Raw genomic sequence first — 27,710 nt, 5'->3', positions numbered from 1 at the left:
TTAAACATTTCTGTCCAACAACATATTACATTATAATAACTTTAAAGTTTTAGAGTAAAACTGCCAATTTCAGAATCAATGAATATGTGTATTATTATCTTTCATGTCTAATGTATAAGACATAATTCCTACCTAGTTTAATATCATTTTGGAAGTTAAGGACTTTATTGATGTAAAAGTTAAAAAGTAATATAACACATATCCTCCACCTTCCCCTCGGAACAAGGTTTGGGGCTCATATAGATGGGTTCAGTTTTGGGAGCTGACCTCAAAGTATCTCTTTGGCTCTTGTGGGAAATCACCCCAATTTAATTTTAGGAATAACTCATATCTAAGTTTATTCCAAAGTGGATAACAGGGTCCCCAGCTCCTCCACAGGAGTTCAATAAACAATATAATTATCAGATATCTGATATCCACCACAAAAAATGCATGAAATGTCAGACACACAGGAGCTCATAAACAATTATAAACACATAAAAGTTTAAAATCCAATTTCTTCTGGAAAGTAAAGAAATTTTCAAGGATTGCTGAACAAATATTCCCTGATCATCTCATATTTACACCATATGAGTGACTTGAAGCACTAGCAGGTAAAGTTAAGGACTCATTCTCTTTTCTACTAGTACCTCCTCACCGCCCCCTCCCCAACCATTTGGCTTGGCTTTAGTCCTAGGTTTTCAGTGTTGCTCTAGCAAGGATTTTCTTTCTTTTCCAAGGAATATACTTTTAAAGAAATTACTTTCTAGGAAGTCATTGGCAAAGCCTTTGACTCAGAAATATTCTCTTAGAAACTCTGAAAATTGAGAACTTTCAAATTTAAGGTTATCTATAAGGAAATTCATTCTTAGGAACTCTAGTCTCTTCTCTGTGTTAAAAAAAAGAAAACAGAAAAACAGATTGTGAAGAGAAATTCCAACTAGGTCCATGAATTTGTCCTCTTGGGCCCCTTGAACTAGCTTCAGCATTTTGCCATTTGCTTATAACTAGTCCTATTTCCTGTTCTAGAGTGAGAATTTGGGATAGAGGTGAATTCAGTTTCACTTTATTTCAAAGAACCGAAAAGTTTAAGGGAGACAAATTTTAGAAAAAAAGAAAAAGGAGATTGAACTATAAAAGTTAAAGAGCTTTAAAAAAAGCTAGTCTTGAGTTACTTGAGTTACATCTTCTTGGAGGCTTTTGGAATCATTAAGAACTAGTTATTGGGGCAGTTAGGTGGCACAGTGGATAAAGCACCGGCCCTGGAGTCAGGAGTACCTGGGTTCAAATCCGGTCTCAGACACTTAATAATTACCTAGCCAAGTGGCCTTGGGCAAGTCACTTAACCCCATTGCCTTGCAAAAAAACCTAAAAAAAATTCCTGGCTTTTTTAATCAAGGTGTTAGGACACAATCTAATTCCATGGGAAGTAGTCTTTAAAAAAGGATCATGTGACCTTTGGTTTAGAGGGGAAGAAAACTTTAAAGATCCTTGAACCAACTCCCTAATTTTACAGAGGTGTGAATTGGGACACAGAGAGGTTAAATGAATTGGGCAGCATCAGTTAGCCAATGTGTTCAAGGCAGGATCCAAACCCAAATGCTGTATCCCCTTATATCATTCTGCCACAGCCTCATATTGATTAGAGAGACTCATCACATTTATCAAGGTGTTTTCTGGTCAGTCTCTGACCCCTTATAGCAATTTTTTTAGATTAATAAAAATTAAAATGCTACTCTTCCATCATAATTTGAAGTAAGATAGTTTTTGCTTATCAATTTTATTGATTTCTATTATTTTTTTTCCATCACAGTCCTTTCTAGATATAATCTTCCTTTGTCCAGATTTCCCTTGGAATAAAGAAAAACAGCAAAGTAAACTCATCAATTGTCTTACTGTGTAGGCACAGCCATACGTTTTACATCTCCAATAGGAAGTTTATATCTGCAAAATTCTCTATACTATTTTATTCAATATTCAAAACAATAATTTAAAATAGGCAATTTCACAAATTTTATCCCTAAGATGACAAAACTGAGATTCAGGTAAATTGACTTTATCATGATCTCACAGCTGGTAATGGATGCTGAACCTTACCCAGGGTTCTTGAGTCTGAGAGAGAGATGATTCTTTTTTTCCCCTTAGTTTTTGCAAGGCAATGGGGTTAAGTGACTTGCCCAAGGTCACACAGGTAGGCAATTATTAAGTGTATGAGGTCAAATTTGAACGGTCCTCCTGACTCCAGGGTTGGTGCTCTATCCACTGCGCCACCTAGCTGCCCTGAGAGGATTCTTTATATTATACCTTGCAAACTGTCTTGCTTGAATGTATTTGTATCCCCAATATTAACACAGTACCTAGTTCATAAAAATCAAAGAATGCATGTTTTTTTCTTCCCTTTTTTTCTTTCCCTTCCCTCCTTTCTCCTTTCTTCTTTTCTTTTTTCCTGTTCAGTGGCTAGAATTCTGGATTTAGAATTGGATTTAGAAAGTTCTGAGTTTGAATCCTGCCTAAAAAACTAGCTGTTCAATATTGGACAAGTCAATTGTCTTCTCTTGTCCCCAGTTTCCTCTTCTGTAAAATGGGAGTGATATCAACTACCTTACAGGGCTGTTGTGAGGATCTAATAAGATAACAAAAATAAAGCAATATGTAAATCTTAAAGTGTTGTATAAATTCAAGCTATTATTATCTCTCAATCTCTTTGTCTACCTCTGTACCCAAGGTTTATTTTTTGAATGAATGAATAGGTAGATGCATAGATGAATGGATGGACGAATTTAACCAATTTTCTAAAATATGTTGCATTATTTTGACCATGAATCATAGTCTTCTAGAGGGCAAGACTAATTCTGGGCAAGAGTATAAGATAGGCAGAATTCATCTTTTTTTCTTTCTTGTCCCAATGTCTTTTAATCCCTGTTTTACATCTTCTGAAGCATTCCCTAGACACCCTCCTCATCCTGAGGTTCCTAGGCACCTGTTTACCCTGTACTCAGATGGTTATTAACTAATCTCAATCCTATTACCTTAATAGGAGCTTGTATTCAAAGCACCTGGCAAACTAGAACTGCCAGCTATTATTATTGTTGCCATTGTTATATTAAAGGCCTACTCTTTCCAGGGGCATTTCAATTAGGATATCCTGAAGGCCACAAAACCTTCAAGACTCAAAGCCATAAATCTTTATTGGTGGAATTTTAGTTCATAAGAGAGAGGCCACAGGTGTAAGATTTAGGGATAAAGAATCTCAGTTTCCTTATTTGTAAAATAAGAATAGTAATGCCTACCTGGAACTTTCTCAAGTGACAGTCTATAGGCTGTTCCTTTGTCAGGAAAAAGGAAATGTTGGGGAGATAAAAAAAAAGTTGCCTTCCCTGCCTTCCTTCCTAACGCTGTTATAATCCTCCTGATGTGCAAAAGTAGACTTCATTCCGAAACTAGCTCTTCTTTTCACCTTATAGGAAAGCTCTATGCTAGCTTTGAATCCTAGTTCTGCTCCCTGGGTGAATTTAGGTAAATCACTTAATCTCTGTAGGCTTAATTTCTTGATCTGTAATTTGGTAGACCTCTAATGTCATTTTAACTCTAAATGATTCTACAATCCATTAAAGAAAGTTAAAACTATTACTATTTTACAAATAAGGAAATGGAGGCACATCTTAGTTAAAAGAACTGCTCTAAATTTGTTGTTCCCAGGTTTCTTGAATTCCTATCACATGTATCATTCCCCAGATCTTTAAGGAAGGTTCAATACAAATGTTGAAACATATTTTTTTTTTCTTAGTGAGGCATTCCAATGCACAGAAAACATTACTTGTTTAACTTAATGGATAACAGAACACTGGAATGAATTAACTTCTTGCCTAAGGAATTATTTTAGAAAACATGTCCTCTCATTTAGTGTCTGTGTCAGTTAGAACAATGTGAATAACTGAACATAGGAAACACAAATACCTTGAAAATCAAGTTGCTCAATAACATTTCCAGGTATTTTGCTCCATTAAAACTGGGAGATTTCTGCTCTTTGACTGATTTGTGGTTAATTAAAAATGAAGAAGAAAGGCATGTCCATTTTAGGCTATACCTATACAAATTTACTGCTGCTGGCATTTTGCTTTAAAAATGAATACCTTGCTATGTGGTCTTAGGCAAAAAACAGACCCGTTTCTTCATATGTAAAATGGGGTGGGTTGGATTAGATTGTAAGACAAATAATCAGTTAGTTTGATTGAAAGAACCCCTTTGAGAGCATTTATTCTTTAAATCTCCACCTGCCCTATTCCCTTATTTAACATTCTCTAATTTTATACTTTTAATTTACCTGATTCATTATAATCAGAAGTCCTACCCCCCCCATAAATTGATTAAAATAAGCAGCCCTGTATACCAGATAGTACATCCTATGTACTAGGTACTAAATGTTTAAATAAAAACACTTTGAATTTCCTCAGTCCATAGAGACTCTATAGTGTAGTGGATCAAAGTTTGTCATGGAAGGCATGAAGACCGGGCTTCAAGCTCTGCCTCTGAACATGGACAGTTCACCAAACCTTTAAGTACCTCAGTTCTAGGAGACTGCAACTTATGAATGAGTTATTGCTCTTTGTTTTGGAGAGTTACCTATGCCTGAGAAATCATAGGGCTATAAGAACAACAACCAGAACATTAATTAAAAATCAAGAGACATTACTTGTTTACCACTGAAACCTCTTAGGCCCATTTAAAAAAACCCAAACTGTATGGAAAAAAGGATCATTTAAAAACAAATTTAAATCATAAATATCTCCCATTTCCTGTGAGATCTTGGAGAAGTCACTTTGCCTCTGACCTTTAGTTCCCTCATTTATAACAGGACTAGTTAGGTTAAAGAAGCTATATTTATATCTTGTGAATTTATGAATCTCTTCTGAAACTCTGCTTTGTTTCCAACTTATTGTTTGATACAGCACTTCCCTTTTTGAATCTATTTCCTTATCTGTAATATGGAGATATCATACTTGAATTACCTTCAATTCAAACACTAAGAAAGTGCTTTACAAATTGTAAAATTGTGAGTTGTTATTTTTGAGGCTATTGTTACTAATTTCTGCTTATTCAATCAAAAGTTCTTTTGTCTAATCAAGTAAGACCAATCTTTTCTCTTGAAGAATTACAGATACTCACATGACTTCATTTCAGGTACCAGGGAAAGGTCCCCAAATTCTCATGTCTGGTTGATAATTAGGATCATAATGTAATCTTGTGTTGGAATTTGACCCTGTGCCAGGATAACCAAAGATATTCAGACATTTTCCTAGGATTCAAATCTGAGATAATGAAGTATGTGAAGTTTCTAACATGAAGAGTTCTGAGAGTGATATATCAGAAGAAGAAGGAAGAAACCACAACCCAGGCGTACAAGTCAAATTGCCTCCACATGGAAACTGATGACTTTTATAGAATCAAGCACTTAACCTTGTGATACTTTGTGCTTTTAAGATCTTTTCAAAAATAAAAACTTTGAAAGAAGTGGCAGAATATTGCTAGAATATTGCTAGAATAATGACAGCCACTCTGGTTATCTATGTAGCCAAGGGAGAGTGAAAATGTTTATAAACAATGAGCCCTGAGCTTAGCAGATCAGGTTGACTCTTGCTTTCCTAAAGACAAATTCCTCCTTTTATGGTTTTGAACCATGAAGAAAGCAGTGGCATTTAATTGCAATAGTCCTCCAGAGTTTGTGCTTACTTTTTTTTTTTCTTGTATCAAGAATCAATATGACAAAGTCCTAATCCCCACGTTATCTGTTTGTTTTCACTCAGCATTTGCCTCATCAACTGCCTTCTTTTCTTCACAATTTCTGAGCATTCTTTCATTTTTTCCCTTTTATTACATGAACACATTAAATCTTAGTGGTCTTTAACCTTTGTTTGTATATTGTGATGTGGGTAGCAGAAATTAGGAACCCATATAGTTTAGGATAATGTGTTCTATTACTCTGGCATCCTTTGTGGAGGTAGATGCTAGGAGGGGAAGCTGTTGAAGAAACATTCTTCTCAAGAACTCTCAAACTCAGTGAGGTTTCTAGTGACCTTTCTTAGCAGTCTGAGGTGATAAGCAGAATAAGTAATAGAAAAATAATTAATAATCTGAAGTAAGTCATATTCTCTTACATTAGTGATATTGTAACAGGCAATCCAGAAGCTAGGATTTTAGTAAGAAGAATACTTTTTTTCCCCTCTGAGAATACTTCTGAGTTCATCTCCTTTTCCCCTTATTCCTTCATTCTTTGTTGGTTGAAAAGTCCTTTGACTTTTCCTTTTGGGTAGCTGGGTCATATCTTAGTACCAAGGTCTTCGTTGGTGCCACATGGACATGACTGGCGTGTTCAATAATGAGAGATGCATAACAGCTTTTATTAACAGGACTCTACATCTCTACATCTCTAACTCACATAGTTGAGTAAGGGTATATATAAACCTAGTCCCCCTGTTATCAGCATTCCTTATCTCCAGGCACTGTGAAAGAGTAATGGGCATGCCACAAAAGGTGTGTATCCTGGTTTAAACAGGATGAGGATGAAAGGCAGAGAGATTAGGGCCAAAGCTCCTTCCTGAGACACTCAAAAAAGATAAGGATGCAAAGCTCCTTCCTGAGAATTTTCAACAAGATAAGGATGAAAGGCAGAGAACAAACAGAGAGAAGGGCCAGAGCTCCTTCCTGAGTTCAGAGCACTCTGGTATGGACATTCATGTTGTCCCTAGTCTCAATGACTCTCAGAATGAACTCCTCATTGCCATGTACTCTGTCTATTAACCCCTTACAGTTGGTTGTGGAGTCAATTGACCATAGTGGTCCCATTAGGCATAACTACACAGTGTAATTATCCATTACACAAGAGGTGGAGTACCTGCTGCAGTAGGAGATAACTTTAGAGCAAGAAAGGATCCAGGAATCAATGAAGGTCAAGCATCTCATTTTACAGAAGAGGAAACTGAGTCACAGAGAATTTGATTGTTTAGATTACATCTAAGTCAATATTTAGACTCAGGGTCCCCTGACTCCAAGCCCAGTTTTCTATTTGAAATCATTTACATTCCTTTTTTTTGCTGAGGGTTAAAATTAAAATAATTCTAGATAAATGACAGGATTTGTTAAAATGACAAGCTTATGTGGCAAGAGTGGTATTTAGGAGACAGGAATTCTAAACTCTGCCACTAACTCAATGTATGAACCTGGGAAAGTCATTTTCTCTCTAGGAATTTCAAGTTTCCTTGTTTTTATAAAGGAGGATTTGACCTATATTATTTTTAAAAGGTCTTTAATTTCTGAGGTTCTTTAAACTGATTCATTAATCTAAATCATGATTTCTTCTGAGATTTGATTTTCAAAGGAAAGAAGGTTTTGAGCAATGGTGCACAGGATGAGGGAGTAGTCAATCAGTTAGTCAATGAATATTTCTTAAGCACCTACTGTTTGCCAAATGCTGTGCTCAGTTATTGGGGGTACAAAGAAAACCAAAAGAGTATCTGGAGTAGTAGGGGCAGGTCAGGAAGACAGGAAAGAAGATGCCATCCAAGGAGTTAAAGAGAATAAGCTTTAGGATCAAATTCAATTCGATCCAACAAGAATTTGAGCAAGGCTACAGAAGAGCTCACAGTCAGTAAGTCTTTAGGTGAAGTCTCCCCTCTAATATACATTGGTTATATGACCCTTGCTAAGTCCTTTAACCATCTAGTGTTATGACTTCTAGTGACAGCCCCAATTGATAGAGAAAATTCCTTATCCTAAGATTTATTCCTTATCACATACTGAGAAGATTGAAGAGTAGATATCTCTCCCCCACCCATGCTCTGCCTTCTAAGAACCTGCATTCTATTAGCAGGTGGGGAATACAACATTTATGTTTAATTTTATTTTAATTTTGAAAGCAAACAGGGTTAACTGACTTGCTTAGGTTCACAAAGATTTAAAGTATTTGAGGGTGGATTTGAACTCAGGTCCTATTGATTCCAGGGGCAGTGTTCTATCTCCTGTACCACCTAAGCTGCCTCAAATTTAAATATATCTAAATATAATATTATTTGAAAAAAAGATCATTCAAAATTGGGGGGATAAGAAAGTCTTCCTTAAGGAGGTGAATAGACCAAAGATATTTCTCCTCTTTTGCCATTTTTCTTTATGTTCCAGAGCCCTGCAATCAGGTTCCTATTCCTGAATTTCAATTTCAGCAGCCTTTTGACTGGGGTTAAATCAGGAACTATAAATACCAACTTCTTTCCTTCCTTTCTCATATCCCTTTTCATTTTTTCCCCCTTTTTTACCAAACCAAGATACTACTTTTTAAGCTTCTGACTTGTGGCAATAATTCATTTGCAAGCTTATTTGGCATTAGCTGCCTCATTTAAAACTCATTTCAAGCAAATGTGTGTTTTTTAAATATGCAAAGTAGTTTATTTGAATTGAATTTTCCTATGCTTATTAATCACATGTACAATTGCGAATAAAATGTATGAGCAAGATCACCTCCCAGAGAAGAGAATTTTGGCTGCTTCTAAAATACATTAAATATTATCATCCTGCTTGCAAATTTATCTACCCAGCTCACCTATTATACAAGATGTTTCAGAACATGCAAGACACTCCTGCCTGACATCTTGAGCTTGAATTGAATTACAGAAATGTTTCTTATCAATCTAATTCCCTTCTCTGTAATATTGTTAAGAATAAATGGTAACTATTTTTCTGGGCTTTCCCCTCACCCCCTACTAGTTTCACAGTTCTTTGCCCTGGGCACCATAGTTTAGAATGGACTGACAATCTGGAACTCTATCAGAGAACTGTGATATACTTTGAAAATATTTCATTTGACTATTGATGGAAACAGGAAGAACTGGGAATTTTCATCTTTTAAAAAAAGATGACTTAGGAGGACATGATGATCACCACCATCTTCCCAGTTACTAAAGCTTGAAATGTTGGAATCATATTAGACACAACCTTCATCATTCCATATTCAATACATTATTAATCTGACCTGTACCACTTCTCTCAAATCCATCCTCTCTTCTGTACTCATATTAAACACCACATTAGTCTGGGACCATCGCTTCTTGTTTGTATTGGTAATATTATTTTGTCTGGTCAATCTGTTTTTAGTTTCTCCTCTTTCCAAATAACTGCTAAAATAACGAATGGGTCTTATCATGCCATTAGGTTTTCAATGGTTTTCTATTGCTTATAAGATAAAATATTGTTTTAATCTTTGTTTTAAGACCCTCCATATTTTGGCACCAATCTATCTTTCTTAATATTATTCAACACTATTGTTCATGCATTCCAAACTTCAGATAACTGACTGTTCTTGATCTTATTCATTCATCTACATTGTCCTATCCCCATTTATTTGCATGGATCACGCTCTTTGTCTGCATTGCAGTCCTTCAGTGGCCAAATCCAGGTGCCACCTTTTCCATGTAACATTCCCTGATCCTTCTCAACTGAAAGTGTTCTTCCACGTCCATACAGTACTTTGTGTAAAGTAATGCTTTGTCTTTATTACATATTTCTTTGTATCATAAATAATTGTGTGTTCTTGAACCTTTTGATTAGGTCATAAACTCCTTGAGAACAAGGAGTGTGTCATTTTATATTTATACCATCAGCATGTAGCATGACATTGCACATATTAGCTCAATAAATATATGTCGATTTTAACATAAGTGAATAATCACATTTTTCAAATAGTTCAGAAGTTTCTATTTAGCAATAAGGTTATACTTTGCTTGACTCCAGAGGACAGAACTAGAACCAGTAAGGAGGAAGATTTTACTTCACTCTGAGGAAAAGTTTCCTTACAACTAACAAAGGCTAGAAATAGAATGAAGTATTTTGGAAAGAAATGTGTTTACTTAACTTGGGATCTCCAAATGAAAATTGGATGATCACTTATTGGGAAAGTTGTAAAAAAAAGATTCTTTCTCAGATATGGATTGAACTAGATGATCTCTAAGTAGAAGTGTACTAGTAAATATTTAACAACCAGTTTTCCAAAAATATATATGATACACTTCAGAATTTCATCTTCATTAAAATTTTCTAGATGCTTTCTTAAGCTTATAAAACTAATATAACAAAAAAAATCAAGTCTGGGTTTGTAGCATTTTCTAGATTTCTGACATGTACATGTTCACATTGAAAATTCAATAATCCTCTCTCCTGAGTCAGTTAGAGCTGGTTCCAAAACACCCATGTCTCTGAAATTCTGTGAACTTTTAGATTATTTGATTGAGGATTATAACAAGTCTATGTCGCAATTGAAGAAAAACTCAGAGAAGCAAGTTTCTGCAAAATATACAAGTTCTTGTGTATTTAAAAAGATAATATAGATAGTGTTGAACCCAAGTTGGGAAGAATTGAATAGAGTTAAGAACTCAGTTCAAGTTCAAATCCTCCTTCAGACATTTATTAGATGTGTGATCTTGGAAAATTGTTTTGTCTTTCTCAACCTCAACATTTTTATCTGTAAAATGGAATAATAATAGCATTTACTTCAGAGGGCTATTAAGAGGATATAATAGGATAATGTATGGAAAGCTTAATATTCAAACCTTAACTGCTATATAAATGCTAGTTGATATTGGTGTTGTTTGTTAAGTCTAATCAAGTTTCTTTATATTGAAGAAATAGAAACTGATTCTCAGAAAGAGAAAGAGGTATGCCTAAAGTATGAGTTTACTGTATCCAACTTGGTGGAGAGGACTAATTGGTAAAGTTTCAGTATGGGAATCAACATATGACAAATCAGTGCTTGATTTCTTATTTTGTTGATTATTTAGACTTAAGGAAGTGATGAAAAAAGTCAATAAAGCAGTTCAAACTCAAAAGTGTATTTCTTTTTGGGAAAATTCATTGTTAATTTATAAGTACACCACAAATTCACATTCTCTTCTTTTCACTAGTATTTTTTTTAATGACATGTAAAGACAATTTTTAACATTTATTTTTAAAACAAAGTTTGAATTTCAAATTTTCTCTCTTCCCCCTTCCTTTGCTTATCCTCTCTCTCTCACCCTCCTCCCCCTATGCCCCCCTCTTCCAAAGAAAGTAAAGTAACTAGCCTGCTATAGATTATATATTGTGGCCATATTCTCTTCAACATCCATCAATGAATCTAATTTAAAGTAAGCTCCTTTTAACAAGGTATGGTGTGGGGAGGTTGTGAGAATGGACTTGAGAGACCATTCCATCTCTGATTCTATGAGTCTATGACTTCTAGGGGAAACAATAGCAACTGGGATAATAACATGTGTGTGAGAGCTAGAAAGCTGAAGACAGAAGTTAAAAACAGCTCTAGAGATGGGTCACTGATTTACTTATTCCCTGAGAATTCTTTGTTGCCCTGGAATAAATCAGTGTCCTTTGTTATTTCTTTTGTATCATTTCCACATTCCAGCTACCATTATTGAAGAGGTTAGAGCCTTTAAGAAGTTAGAAGTGATTGAGGCAATTAGAGGGAATGCCAGCAATCAGTATCACTTGGAACTTAGAAAAAAGCAAGATGATTTTGAATTTATGCAATGCCACATCTTTTCCAGGTTGTTTGACAGATATATGATCTCCTTTTTTTCTGGTTTTCTGTGAATTTTGTCCTTTGAGTCGATGACCTTACCATACTCATTTGCTTCAGAAATGACTCCTATACCTATAAATATTTTTCTGACTATCAAAACATAGTTAATATAATTTTTTTTAATTTTTAGGAAACTGAGAGTTTCCTATAGGTCTGGAGTTCTTTGATCTCTTCTTGAAGAAGCAGTAAGGATGTAAAGGGCTAAGATTTTTTTTTTTCATAATCTAGAAGCCTTCATGCCCTTTCATTTCTTGATTTTTTGTTGTCCAGTTATTTCAATTGTGACTTACTTTTTGTGACCCAATTTAGGTTTTCCTGGCAAAGATTCTGGAGTGATTTGCTATTTCCTTCTCTAGTTCATTTCATAGACAAGAAAGTGACTTGCCCAAGGTCACTTAGCTAATAAGTGTCTGAGGCCAGATTTGAACTTTAGAAAGTGAGTCTTTCTAACACTAGACCTTGCATTCTTTCCACTGGGTCACCTAGTTGCCCTGATTTCTTAACCACTGGTTCTATGCCTATTTTTGCATTCTCACTGAATTTCAAAGTACATGCTTATCTAGTTTAAAATTTCTTATAATACAATTTTTTCCTGCTTTATTCTTCACAGTAGAAGGTTAGCATATAAATTACAGCTATTTTCTTGTTGGTCTGTTTGTTTATATTAATTTTGAGGACTCCAGGGCGAAATGGTCAAAGGTCTTGTATCATGATATTTCTTGCTGTCTTTGGGCACACTACAAACCAACCTACCTGATTCTTTTATTTGTTTTTCTGAAGAGAACCCTTGGAACTTCTTTGTATAGTTAGAGTTAATTTATATGTTTTGAATTAATTTTATAGTAAGAATGTAAGTATGGTTGTATTTTCTACTATTTCTACTAACCAGCTTTTCTTGGTTCATGTGTCATCTACTTGATCATTGGGGATTATGGTTTGAAATTAACATGAGTACATGATTTTTAGTACATTTTCATCCTATCTTGCAAGTCAAATAATTCTGAAAGCAACACTGCATGAGTCACAATACTTATGTTTTTACCAAAAGAAAAAAAGAGCAAGAAAGGAAGAAGAGGGAGGAAAGGAGGAAAGGATGGAGAGATATAGAGAAAGAATGGAGGAAGGATTAAGGGAAGAAAATATGAAGGCTGGAGGAAGAGATAAAAGAAGGGAGGATGGAACCAAGGAAGGAAGAAGGGGAAAAGGAAGGGAGTGAGGAAGGAAAGAAGAAAAAAGGGAGAAAAAAGAGGGGGGAAAGAAGGAGTGAAGAAAAATGGAAGGGAAGAAGAGGGAAAGAAGGAAAAGAGGAAGAAAGGAAGGGGATTGAAGAAAATGGGAGGAAGAAAAAAGAAAGAAAAAGAAGGAATCAAACAACAACAACAACAAAAAAATCACAAACTGTAAAATTTAAAATTACTTATGAGACTATTTTCTTGGATTTTTGTCAGATTTTTTAAGAAAACTTTCCTCCATGCTCTTTCCTATCATTCTGAGGGCTAGTACTAAGGGAAGAATCCTTGAAGGGGGCAAAGAATCTGCATTCTGTTACTGTCTCTGTGACATTATATAAGTCTCATCATCTCCCTGGAGCTTAGCTTTCTCATCTTTTAAAAATGAGAGGTTTGGACTAGATGTCCTCTATGATTCCTTCTAGTTTGAAGTTTTATGCCAGGGGAAGGATTAAGGTATGGGGTGGAGAAGAAATTTGGTTATTTCTCAGCATAAAATTGAGTCATTTTGATCTACTCTGGCACTGAAATAGTTAATTCTTTACCTTCATAGACTCGAACCAGGAGTCTGAGTATTTTCTTTTTTTGTCTTTTCTTTAAGCTCTAAATTCTATTAGCCAGTCACTTGCATTTTCTTTCTTTTTTTAATATTATTTGTTTTTCCAACTACATGCAATGGTAGTTTTTACCAATCTTTTTTTCTGCAAGGTTTTAGGTTTTACATTTTCCTTCCTCTCTCCCTCCTCCTTTTGAGAGAAAACAATCTATTAGGCTCTTCATTTATAACTATGCTAAACATAGATCCATATTGATCATGTTGTGAGAAAGAATCAAATCCAAGAAGAAAATGTTAGATAGAAAAAAAAAACTGACATAAAACACTAAGACAACTTTTAAAAATTGAAGATAATAAGTTTTGATCTTCATTTAACTTTTACAGTTCCTTCTCTGCATAGGGATAATATTTGCCATCCCAAGACTTTTAAAATTTTCTTTGATTATTATACTGCTAAAATAAACAAATCCATGATAGTTGATCATCACCCTAAGTTATTGTTAGTGTATCTGCATCACTTCATGCAAATCTTTACAGGCTTTTCTGAAATCTTGTCAATCATGATTTCTTAGAGAACAATATTGTTCCATCATATACATAGACCAGAATTTGTTCGGCCATTCCCCAATTGATGGGGAATGAATATTTTTATGCATGTCACTTGCATTTTTGTCTTCAAGGTCTAACAATTGCTTGGGAGAGGAGTGAACATAATACACAGGGATTTCCTTGGGTAAGCACTGGGATACTTTTAAATAAAGATTCCTGTCCTCCCATTTGAGCAGCAAAAGTACCTCTTCTCTTTACCCACACTTACTTATTTTTACATTGAGACATCTAGTGAATCTACTACTGTACTTCAAGTCTAGAAGATGAGTTTCAATCCTTTTTCAGAAACTTATTATTTGTGTGGTACTGAACAAATTACTTAATCTCTTTGACACTCAGCTTCTTCATAGCTTGCTAATAATTGCACTTACCTTATAGAATTGTTGTGAGGATCAAATGAGATAACATATGCAAATCTTAAGGTGTTATATTAGCTATTATGAGAAGGAAGGTGTTCCTGGCATGAGTATATAGGTCTTTTAATACTTAACCTGTGACAAATTCAAGAACCATGAATGACTTTCTCTTTTTTTCATTTGACAGGTGGTCACAGTTTTATTTTCCTGAGAATCTTAAGGATGTATTAAGGTGGGCACAGGATTCCCAAATCCAAGTCCTCAACTGAAGAGTTTCCTGATTTTTTAAATTTTAAATAGGATCTAATTGAGGCAGACTTGGAGGTCTTGCCAAAACCACAATCCCCCCACTCAGAGGGAACCCCAATTCATGATTCAATTACAGAGATGATAAATTTTCTTTATAACAATGGTGACAATAGAAAATAACAAGATTTTTATGGGTGCAAAATAATTAAATATGTTAATGAAAATAAAATTCCCATCACTAAATCCCAGTTAGTTTTCACTTTGGTGGAGAAGGATGGCTTGAATAGGGCAATTTGATTTATTGGAGGAAAACAGTTCCTCTGACATTTAGCAGCAAATGCTCTCTAAATGGGTAATTCTATGGTGATAGAGTGGTCACACCAAAAAAAAATGAAAGATAACTTATACAAAAATATTTACATATTAAAAGTCAAAATTATTTGAATGAAATTTTAGGCTTTATTTGGCTGGATCTAAGTCCCAAGGAAAAGTATAAGAACAAATTTCTTATTGAGTTTCCTACTTCTTACTGTGACCCTTATTGATTTTAGGTCTTATATTGATCCTAATGGAGTAAGCACAGTTGGGATCATTTGTATATCTGCTTAGTAATAATAATAATATTTGTGCTTACATACACGTAGTCTCTCATTTAAAGAGAACCCATCTCCAAAGGAGGCCTTAACATTGTGTTTTCAAACATTCTGATAAAAAATGTGATCATCACAATAACCCTGTGATGATCCTTCTCAAGGAGGGCTCCTTGAAAGCAGGGACTGGTTTTATGAAGTCCACCCCTCCCCCCCCCCCCAAAAAAAGTATCATCCTAAATTCAGAAACTTTGAGTAGAGTAACACCTGTCCTCAGTTTGTCAATTTTAAGCACCTTCTATATGACAGGGATTATTCTAAGCACTGAAAATAAAAATAAAAACCAAGAAAATCCCCAAATAAAATAAGACAAAGCCAATTCCTGTTCTCATAGCACCCCAGCTTATAACAGGGCATATATAACTGTGAGAGATTATAAAGTGGTTAAAAACTAGGCACAAATAATTACATATAGAAAGTAATATATGTGAGCTTCATAAATGAGGGAATAACAAAATGATTTCCTCCTCATCTTATAGATAATACTTCTAAAGCACTTTGTGTTTTTCCAAGTGATTTGCCTATATAATTTCATCAAATTAGGTACTGCAGTGTTATCCTCATTTTATAGATAGGGAAACTGAGATCCAGAGAGGGAAAATATTTCCTCTTCACCCAATTAATAAGATCTGTTAGAGGTTTTTCCACTGTACCCCTTCCACTTAATGCTCCCATCTGCAAGGACTGTATCCTGTTGTTGCTGCTTTGTCTTTTCCAGCTGGCCACAGCTTTACCATATTATTTATGATGTTGGCTCTTTCCCAACTGCAATAGCCTCCATTAGTACAAGAGCTATTTCAGCTCAACATTGGCATTTGACTTTTTTGAGGTCCTTTCTGAATCCTCCCTGTATCATTGCTAGTATCTGGGTAGTTTCCTGGGAGAAGCTCTGGATACACTCTGGGGTGGGAGTGGGATGCGGTGGGGATGTCTCTCCATCCTATGTATCCTCTGTCTCTTTCAGGATTAGAGGGACTTCTCCCTGTTGTGTAGTTGATGTGTCCAAGTTGGTTTAAAGAGGTAAATATGGATTGTGTTGACTGAGGAGAATCAGAGGGAATTTTGGGTCCTCTAGTTTTTCTTTTTTTCTTCTTACGTTATTTTATTTTTCTAATTAGACTTATGTAAGTTTTTCAACATTCATTCAAATGCATATTTATAAGTTACAAATTTTTCTTCTACTCTCCCTTCCCTTCTCTCCCTAGTGAACATTGAACATGTATATTTTTGTTTAACATGTTTACAGTTTAGTCATTTTCTGTATGAGGAATTAGGACTAAGGGAAAAGAAAGAAAACCATGGGATAGGAAGGAAAAACTTAAGAGAAATGTTTAAAACATGAGCATAGTGTTCATTTAGATTTTGTAGTTTGCTGTTTTACTTTCTTCATTTGGATAAGGATGATGCTATCCATATCAGATCTCTCAGGGTTGTCCCAACTCTCTGAATTGCTGAGAGGAGTGGCATCCTTCAAAGTTGATCGACTCACAATGTTGTAGCTAATGTATGCTATATTCTCTTGGTTCTGGTCCCTTCATTCAGCATCAGTTTCTGTAAATCTTTCCATGCTTCTCTCAAGTATGATCATTCATGATTTCTTATAGAACAATAGAACTCCATAGCATTCATATACCATATCTCGTTCAGCCATTCCCCAATTTCTAATTCTTTGGCACTACAGAAATAGCTGCTTTGAATATTTTGGAAATGTGGAATTTTCCCCATTTTTTTTATGATTTCTCCTGGATATAGGTTTAGTCTTGATATTGCTGGGTCAAAGGGTATGATCTGCCTTATTGCTCTTTGGGTATAGCTACATATTGCTCTCCAGAATAGTTGGATTAGTTCCCAACTCCTCCTGCAGTACATTAATGTCCCAGTACTCCTACAACCTCTCCAACTGATCCTTTCCCCTTTTTGTCATTTTAATTAATCTGATAGCTATGAGGTAGTACTTCATAGTTGTTTTAATTTGCATTTCTCTAATCAGTAATGATTTGGATCATTTTTTTCATATGATTATATACAGCTTTAATTTCTTTGTATGAAAACTGCCTATTCATATCCTTTGACCATTTATCAATTAGGGAATGACTTTTAACCATATAAATTTGATTCTATATTTTAGAAATGAGACCTTTACCAGATCCCCTATCTTTGAAAATTGTTTCCCTGTTTTATGTTTTCCTTCTAATCTTGGCTGTATTTGTTTTAGTAGTGCAAAAACTTTTCAATTTAATATATTTAATTTTAATTTAATATAATCAATTTAATATAATTTAATATAATCAAAATCATCCATTTTGCATTTTATAATGTATACTATTTCTTGTTTGGTCATAAATTTCTCCCCTTTTCATAGATCTGACAGATTGAGTAACAGATTGATATGTTAACAGATTGATCTGTTAAGTGGTCTATGGTATAACCCTTTATGTCTTAATCCTGTACCCATTTTTGACCTTATTTTGATATAGGATGTGAAATATGATCTATGCCTAGTTTTTGCTATTTTCCAGTTTTATACTATTATAATAGCATAATTCTATAAAAATAGTTTTATACTATTTTCCAGTTTTCCCCCCAAATTTTTGTCCAATAGTAGTTCTTATCCTGGAAGATAAGAAGCTAACTGCTTTGGGTTTGTCAAAAAATAGATTACTATAGTCATTTACTACTGTTTCTTTTGAAACCTATCCTAATCCACTGGTCCAATACTCTATTTCTTAACCAGTACCAGAAAGTTTAAATGACTGCTACTTTATAGTATAGTTTTTAGATCTGGTAGAGTTAGGTCACCTTCTTCAACATTCTTTTCATCAGATCCCTTCCATATTCTTTGGTTGTTGCACATGAATTTTGTTAATATTTTTTTTTCTAGCTTGGCAAAATAGTTATTTGGTAGTTTGATTGGTTTGCCACTAAATAAGTAATTTAATTTGGGTGGAATTGTAATTTTTATTAAATTAGCTCAAGCTAGCCATGAGCTATTGCCATTTTTCAATTATTTAGATCTGACTTTATTTGTATATAAAGTGTTTTGTAATTATGTTCATACAGTTTCTGGGTTTGTTTTGAGAGGTTGATTCCCAAGTATTCAATATTGTCTGCAGTTCCTTTAAATGCACTTTCTCCTCTATCTTGCCCTTGCACTTTGTTGTTCATATATAGAAATGCTGATGATTTATGTGGTTTTATTTTAAATCCTGTTGCTTTGCTGAATTTGTCAATTGTTTCAAGTAGTTTTTAGGATGATTTTCTTGTGTTCTCTAAGTATACCATCATATTATCTGCAAAGAAAGTTTTGCTTCCTCATTGCCAATTCTATTCCTTCAATTTATTTTTCTTCTCATTGTTAGAGCTAATATTTTTAATTCTATATTGAATAGAAATGTTGATAATGGACATTCTCGTTTCACCCCTGATCTTATTGGAAATGCTTCTAGTTTATCCTTATTACATATAATATTTCTTTATGTTTTAGATAGATACTATTTATTATTTTAAGGAAAATTCATTTATTCCTATACTGTCTTTAATAGGAATGAAGGATTTTGTTGAAGGTTTTTTTCAGCATCTATTGAGACAGTCATATGATTTCTGTTGAGTTTTGTCATTAATATGTTCAATTATGTTGAATATTTTTCTAATATTGAACTATCCCTGCCTTCCTGTTATAAATCCTACTGATCATGGGGTATTATCCTAGGAATAACTTGCTGTAATCTCTTTGCCAAAATTTTATTTAAGATTTTTGTTTCAATGATCATTAAGGAGATTGGTCAATAATTTTCTTTGCCTGTTATGACTCTTCTTGGTTTAGGTGTCATTAAAGGAATTTGGGAAAACTCCAACTTCTATCTTTTTAAAATTGTTTATGTAGAATTGGAATTTATCATTCCTTAAATGTTTGGTAGAATTCACTTGTAAATCTCTCTGGACCTGGAAACTTTTTTTAGGGAGTTTATTGATGGTTTCTCCAATTTCTTTTTTTTCTTTTTTATTTTTTTAGGTTTTTGCAAGGCAAATGGAGTTAAGTAGCTTGCCCAAGGCCACATAGCTAGGTAATTATTAAGTGTCTGAGACTGGATTTGAACCCTTGTACTCCTGACTCTCTCCAATTCCTTTTTTCTGAAATGGGGTTAAGTAGTTTATTTCCTCTTCTGTTAATCTGGGTAGTCTGCATTTTTGTAAACATTCATCCATTTTATTCAGGTTGTCAAATTTATTGTTATACAATTGGGCAAAATAACTCTGAATTATCTCCTCATTGGTGGTGAGTTCACCCTTTTTATTTTTGATACTGGTAATTTGGTATTCTTCTTTATTTTAATCATATTTACCAAAGGTTAATCATAGTTTTATTTATTAAATCAATTCTTGTTTTTGCTTTCAATTTTATTAATCTCTCTTATAATTTTCAGAATTTCTAATTAGTTATTTAATTGGGGAATCTTTAATTTTTTTTTAGCTTCTTTAGTTGCATATCCAATTCATTGGTCTCCTCTTTCTCTATTTTATTCATATAAGCATTTAAAGATACAAAATTACCTCCAAAAACTGGTTTGGCTGCCTCTCATAAATTTTAGTATGATGTTTCATTGTTTATTTTTGGGGGTGAAATGACTGATTGTTTCTATGATCTGTTGTTTGATCCGCTCCTTTACAATTAACTTATTTAGTTTTCAATTGATTTTTGGTTTTTCTTTCCATTATCTTTAATAGCATGTAATGTTTATTGCATCATGATCCAAAAATTATACATTTATTATTTCTGCCTTTTTGAATTTGAAGGTAAGGTTTTTATACTCTAGTACATGTCAATTTTAGTTTAGATGCCATGTACTGCAGAGAAAAAGTTATATTTTTTTCCTATCCCCATTGTTTTCTCCAGAGGTCTATCATATCTAAGCTTTCTAAGATTTTATTCACTTTTTTTTTTAGGTTTTTGCAAGGCAAATGGGGTTAAGTGGCTTGCCCAAGGCCACATAGCCAGTGTCTGAGGATGGATTTGAACTCAGCTATTCCAGACTCCAGGGCCAGTGCTCTATGCACTGCACCATCCTAACTGCCCCCTTTATTCACCTTTTTAACTTCCTTCTTGTTTATTTTGTGGTTACCCTTATCTATTTCTGAGAGAGGAAGGTTAAAGGTCCCACTATTATAGTTTTGTTGTCTATGTTTCCTTGTAATTCATTCAGCTTCTCCTCTAAGAATTTGGATGCTATACCACTAGGTGCATATATATTTAATACTGATATAACTTCATTGCCTATGGTACCTTTTTTTTAAGTTTTTGCAAGGTAATGGGGTTAAGTGGATTGCCCAAGGCCACATAGTTAGGTAATTATTAAGTGTCTGAGGCTGGAGTTGAACTCAGGTACTCCTGACTCCAGGGCCAGTGCTCTATCCACTGCGCCACCTAGCTGCCCCCTCTATGGTACCTTTTTAAGAAGATGTAGTTTCCTTCCTTATACCTTTTAATGAGATCCATTTTTGCTTTTGCTTGTCTGATTTTTTTTTACTTCTGCTGAAGCATAATATATTTTGATCCAGTCTTTTACCTTTTACCTCAGATACCCTTGTGTGTATCACTCTACTTCAAATGTTTTTCTTGTAAACAACATATTGTAGGATTCTGGATTTTAATACATTCTGTTATCTCTTCTGTTTTATGGAAGAGTTCATCCCATTCACATTTACAGTTAAGATTACTAATTCTGTTTTTCCCTCTAGGCTGTCTTTCCCCATTATACTTTTCCCTCTTATTCTACTCATTTACTCCCTTTCCTCTTTAATCTTTCTTTTAAATTTTAACTTTGTTTACTTTCACTTATAACTTTGCCTTCCCTTCTATTAGTCCATTTTCCCTTTTCTTTCCCTCCTGTCCCCCAAATTCCCTTGTAGGGTAGGATAGATTTTTAAACTGAATTGGGAATATATATTATTCACTCTTTGGGCCAAATCTGTTGAGTAGATTTTACTTGGTGTTTACACCCTCCCTTCTTTTTCTCTATTATAATGGTTCTTTCTGCCTCTTCAGTGGATGCTATTTATTCACTAATGCATAGTCTTCTCCTAAATAGTCCTTCTTTTCATGTTTTTATTGTTTTAACCCTGTCTTGTATTTACATCCCCTTTATCAAAATATACTCCTTTAATCTGACCTGATAGAAGTATTATTCTCAAAGGATGATTGATTACTTGATTGATTGATAAGCAGCATTGCCTCATAGTCACTAAGAAGTACCTTCTCTTCTGTCTCATTAGAAATGCACTTCTCAAGAGTCATGAATCACATGAAATTATAACCACTTTATATTTTACTCCCCTTTCAAATACCTTCTATGGACATGCATGCAAAGCCAAATTGTTTTATGAACTATTTGTACACCCCTGCCCCAAGCATACTCCCTCCAGTTGTAGGCAAGGTGTCAAGCAAAATAAATGTCTTCATGATGTTTTCATGTCCAATGCCTCTAAGTTTACTCTCTCTTAGTCTCTATAATACCATAACCATGGCCATAAATCCCTCCCCACCCAAAGTATCAGATACACTCTTTCCTTAGTATTAGAACCTTCTTTAACTAAAGTATGGATTAAGATAAGATTACTTTCTAATCTCTTTATATCCAGCTCTTGTAAGTATGCTCCCACCCTCTGTCCCTATTGTACTACAAACCTTTAAGATTCTAGTAAAGTCACTTATGATTTACTTTTGTACAGAGTCCCTAGTATGGGGACACCCTGAAAGTCTCTCTTTCTGAAGAACTTTAGAACTGACTGAAAGGTAATGAGAGACACTGGCACAGGACCACCCACTTCACTTCAGAGAAAGTGCTGAGCTCTATGAGCAGGGTAGAATTAAAGTAGCTGGAAGGAGACATGCTATCCATAAGTTTAAACACCCCAGATGTTCACCTGGACTATTTATACCCATCCTATAGGAGGGCATTTTGAGCTTGTATTGGTCTGATCTACCACAGTTGGATACTTTGTAATTTATCTCAAACATAGTGATGCCATTTTGGTCTTCTTTGAAAAAGAAGGACAAGAACCAACTATATCCATATCCTCTAAGGACAATCTCTTCATCTATCTTCAACCTTTTAAGTATCCTGAGAGAAATACAATTCTCAAGAGTTACAAATGTTATTTTCCCTTGTGGGGTTGTATACAGTTTAATATTCTTGACTAACATTTTTTCCCCCTTTCCTATTAACCTTTCTATGCATCTCTCTTGAATCTTGGATTTGAAGATCAAATTCTTTGTTCAGTTTTGATCTGTTTTATCAGGAAATTTTGGAAGTCCTCTATTTCATTGAACATCCATCTTTTCCCCTAACAGAATATGTTGAATTTTGTAGGGTAGTAATTCTTGGTTGTTTTCCAAGAACTTTGCCCTCCAATCCTTTAATACTGCGTAATTTCTTTTTTGACTGCTGCAATACATTCTTCTTTATTTGAGAATTCTGGAATTTATTTGTGATGGTCCTTGGAGTTTTAATCTTGCGGTATCTTTCTGGAGGTGTTCTCTGTTTTCTTTAAAGGGCTATTTTGTCTTCTTGATCTAATATATTGGGACAATTTTCCCTGTTAAGATCCCAGAACAATATTTTCTAGGCTCTTTTTTAGATCTAGGCTTTTGGGAAGACCAATAATTCATAAATTATCTCCTCTGGATCTCTTTTCCAGGTCATTTGTTTTTCCTAAAACTTTTTACCTTTTCTTCAATTTTTTCAACCTTTTGATTTTGTTTGATAGAATCTTGATGTCCCATAGATTCATTAGTTTCTATTTGTCCAATTCTAATTTTTAGGGCTTTATTTTCTTCAATTAGCTTTTGTGTTTCCTTTTCCAATTTGTTATTTTTACTTTTTGCAGAGTTCTATTTCCTTTCCAGGTGGTTATCTGAGTTTTAGATGAGTTGTATTTCTTTTCCAGTTAGTTGATTTTATTTTATGAAGAATCACATTCTTTTTTTCTACTTGGTTATTTTTACTTTTAAAGGAATTGATTTCTTTGATTGATTTTTCATAATTTTCTTGCATGGCTCTCATTTTTTTTTTCTTGCTCTCTTCTTTGGTTTTCAAATTCTTTTTTAAGCTCTTCTATGAGTTTTTGGATTTGATTTCAATTCATAGACTGCTTTGAGATGTCCCATGTAGGTAATTTGTCACTGTTTTCTTTTTCTGAAGTGGCATTTTTATCAATTCTATCTGCATAGTAGTTTTCCATATTAAGTGCTTTTTTCTTTTTTAGCTTATTTTGATTGTTTGAGCTCTGTTCCTGGGGTATAGGGAGTAAAGAACCAAACTTTTTGTGCGGGTGTTGGGGTTTGATCCTTGGCTTATCACTGGCCAAGATGTTGCTGTGTAGTTCAGGAATTGCCAATGCAGAGGTTTGTTTCATCCTTTATGTCCAGGCTCTTCATATGCAGTGGTTTATTCCCAACTCAATCCTGTCTTTTGTCCCAGTGTTCAGAATTTGTTTGGGTTGGGGACCTTCCCTGCTGGTTCACTATCTAGCTGCCAGGACCTGTGTTATTTCTCACCATAGGGACCTAGACTGCATAGTGGCTAAAAGCCTTCCACTGGTTTTCTAGTTCTCTCACTTAGCTGGGTTTTACTTCCGCTCCCTACAACCCCCAAGAGACAGACCTTCATTGAAGATCCTCCAGGATATCTACAGTTGAAAATTTGTTTTGATCATTTTTTTTCTGGTGGGTTCTGCAGTGTCATTTTTTTTGTTTGTTTGTTTGTTTTAGTTTTTGCAAGGCAATGGGGTTAAGTGGCTTGCCCAAAGCCACACAGCTAGGTAATTATTAAGTGTCTGAGATCAGATTTGAACTCAGGTGCTCCTGACTCCAGAGCCAATGCTTTAACTACTGTGCCACCTAGTCACCCCAGTTCTGCAGTTTTAATGTCTATATAGAGATTTCATTTAACGTTTTGTAAGGAAAAACTCAGGAAGTTTGTTAGCTTCATGCCACCATCTTGGTGCCACCCTGAAGTGTCTTCCAGTTTTTCTACAAAGATTTATTAAATTTTTATTTATACTCTGTGTACATATTGACAGAGACCATTTCACTTTAAGTTTAGGTAGGATTTCCAATAGCTAGATTGTAGATGGGTACATTCCAGGAATAAGAACTAACATAAGCAATGATCATGTAGGTAAAAGCATAGGATATGCAAGGAGATAAGGCCATCACTGACAAAACTCAGAGGAAGTGTCAAGATGATAAATATTCTGTGAGATTTTGACTCTTACATTTGGGGTATAAGAGATTGATCTGAATGAACCCATTATTTTGTCGGAAAGAACTAAGGAATCTATCAAAATGACCTGTTCCCTTTTTAGATTTGTTGGTATCATATGTGAATACTAACATATGAAAACTAGGTTTTTAAAAAAACTAATATGGTTAGGGTCATTTCCAAATATCATAGGTACCAAGCTATGTCCACAAGGTATGAGGATAAGTGAACTGTTAGTAGAAAAAACTAGAAACAAAGAGAAACAAAAACAAAAAAAGAGAGACTGTTTTAGTCTGGCAAATAGATTGTTTTAGTTTGGGCAAATAGAGATGGGCATTCTTAAACAGAAAATTCATGATATCCATCCCTCCTTGTGACTTGAAATAGGAGTCAGTCTATGGTTTAGAGCTAAACTAAAGTTTTAAGAAATTAGGGTCTTGATAAGCATGGCTGAGGAGTACTTTAGAATGCCAGAAAAGTTCAATGATGTTTTCAACCCACTTGAGTATGGGACAGAATGGGCAGATAAAAGACATGGATAGTAGAAGACATTAAATTTCATAGCCTCATTTTACAGATAAGAAAACTGATCCATAGAGGGGTTACTTGCAAATATGGAAACAGACTAAAAATTCATTTTTTAGATCAGGTTGGCATGGAAAGCAAACACTTCTCTAACTCTAGCCTCATTTCCCAGGTCATATTGTAATATGTAGTTCAGGTAGGACTTTGTAGGAAGGGGAGGGAAGCATAAACTCTATAGATGTGCTTGTCTTTGTAGTTATGAAAGTCTCTAAGAGGCTTGATTTTAAAGCATCTTTTGGCAAATGATGACTCCAGCTTTGTTTGTGTTTCAAAGGTATTTCTTCTTGTAACTCAGCTCTCTGGGGGCAGTGTTTTAGCCTACTTAAATCTAACTTCAGAAAAGCATGAAGTATGAGTGAAACAAAAACTAGCAAAAATAAATTGTAAACTTACTGAAACACAGCATTAAGAGAACCGACTTTTGGGACAGCTAGGTGGCACAGTGGATAGAGCACCAGCCCTGGAGTCAGGAGTACTTGAGTTCAAATCTGACCCCGGACACTTAATAATTACCTAGCTGTGTGGCCTTGGGCAAGCCACTTAACCCCATTTGCCTTGCAAAAACCTAAGAGAGAGAGAGAGAGAGAGAGAGAGAGAGAGAGAGAGAGAGAACTAACTTTTAAGATACCATTACTGGTAGTTGGACTATTGAATTGTTTACAAAAACCTTGGCTTGAAAGGAAAGAGAATTGGTTTGTGGTCATAGTTCTGATACTAATAATCTGACCTTGGACAAATATCCCTCCTCTGTAAAATGAAGCAGGTTGGGAATGAAGATCTCTAAGGTCTTTCCCATTCTATCTATATCTAACTAATAGATCCTATCTATTCCAGGCTTAGACATTAGATAGTCCAATCCACCTTATCTCTTCTCTTTGCACCTTAATTTCCCCTTTGGAATGAGGATAAGAATAATTTCTATAAGGCTAGTAAATCTTGAAGGGAATAAGAATGATACAATTCCAAACGGCATGCATCTAATCTACTTCTCCCCAGAACCTTGAAAAGTTAGAGAGAGTTTATGTAAGACATCATCTAGGTCTGAATGCCTATGGGAAGAAAAAAAGAGTGGCTTACCTGAATGATTAGAGTTCTGAAACAAGGTCAACAAAATCACATCTGTTTATTGAAATGATTTGTCAAACTGTGTTTCCAAACATTACGCTTTAAGGGGAGATTTTCCAGCATTCTAGCTTAATTCATAGTGGCAAAGGCAGCCCAAAAGATCTCTCCTTTAGAAATCACTACCTACCAGGGATGTCAAGAGAATCAAATGAAATAACCTAAGTTAGAGTGTTCTTAAAATTTTAAAAATATTATGACAAAAATGTAAGATGATAATGATAACATTAGCTTTAGACCTTTTTTGTGTTATTGAGAAGGCACTATAATGAATTCTAATGCTGACAATGGCAACCTGTGCCTTAAAGCCAATTTACATTGAACTTTTCTTACTGGTGGAGATTGATTACCTCATATTCTAAGTGTGCAGGAGAGATAAAGTTTGCAACAGTTTGGGAGAGATGAAGTAAATACTTTTCTGGCTTCTAGAAAATTTCTCTGAATTTTGTTTACTATCAGTTTGGATAACTGAATTGATTTGTTTCATATGTGGTCTTTGAGCAAATTACATTTAGTGGGAAGTCAATCAAAGCTTGACTATATATATCTTGGAGCACATCTTCCACATTAAGGGATAGCAGTAAGGAGCTCAGCTTGAACCTAAAAAATATTTCACTTATACTACCAACATTTATGAAGTAGATAGATTCCAGACTGATACCCCCACTCTTTTTGGTAAATTGACAGATTGGCAGACCTCTGGACCAACTTCCTGTTCTTTTCCTAGCAAGAATTAAAGGTTCCCTTGGAGAAGTTTTGGGATGAGGAGAATATAGGGAAATCTCTTTATTCCTCCTGTGAGTCACATCTAGACAGGATCCACCTAACCTATATGAACAAAATATAGTACACATACATCTCATACAATAAATCTCAAGAAATTAGAATTATAAGATAATAAATGAAAATCATCAAGTCGAACTCCCTCATTTTTCAGTTGAAGAAAATGAGGCAAGAATTTAAAAATATTGCCTAGAGTCACATCAGCAATTTTTGAGTTAGAATTTGAAAGGGAAAATATTTATGGTGGGGGGGGAATGCTTTAAAATCTCTCAATTGAATCATTTTTTTCCTGGACTTCAGTTTCCCTATCTGAAAATGAAATGATTATATGCATTAAATGATTTCTAAGGTCTCTATCCATGATTTTATGAAAACTAACAAAAGAAGTCAGCATGTGAGGTTCTGATTTATGATATGTTTGGTCTCATTAGTTGATTTCACTTTACATTAGAAGTCCTTCACATCAAAACACAAAAGCCACATCCAATAGTTTAGTTTCATTCTTTTCCCCCAGAGTTGTTAGGGTTACTGGGTAAATGGGATAGCAGCAAGGAGTTCATTGACAAAACCCAGAATAATTGCCTTACTAATAAATATCTAGTGAGATCACTCTTATGACTGGGATGAAGGTGCCTTTGATGAACTAATCGTAAGGACTAAGGAACTTAGGAAAATGACCTGTTGTTCCTTTCTTAGATCCATTTGTATAAACTGTGAG

Source organism: Macrotis lagotis, chromosome 1 (genome assembly GCF_037893015.1).
Source record: "Macrotis lagotis isolate mMagLag1 chromosome 1, bilby.v1.9.chrom.fasta, whole genome shotgun sequence".
Lineage (NCBI taxonomy): Eukaryota > Metazoa > Chordata > Mammalia > Peramelemorphia > Peramelidae > Macrotis > Macrotis lagotis.
The sequence above is the reverse complement of the archived record's forward strand: the minus strand, read 5'-3'. Positions refer to the sequence as shown.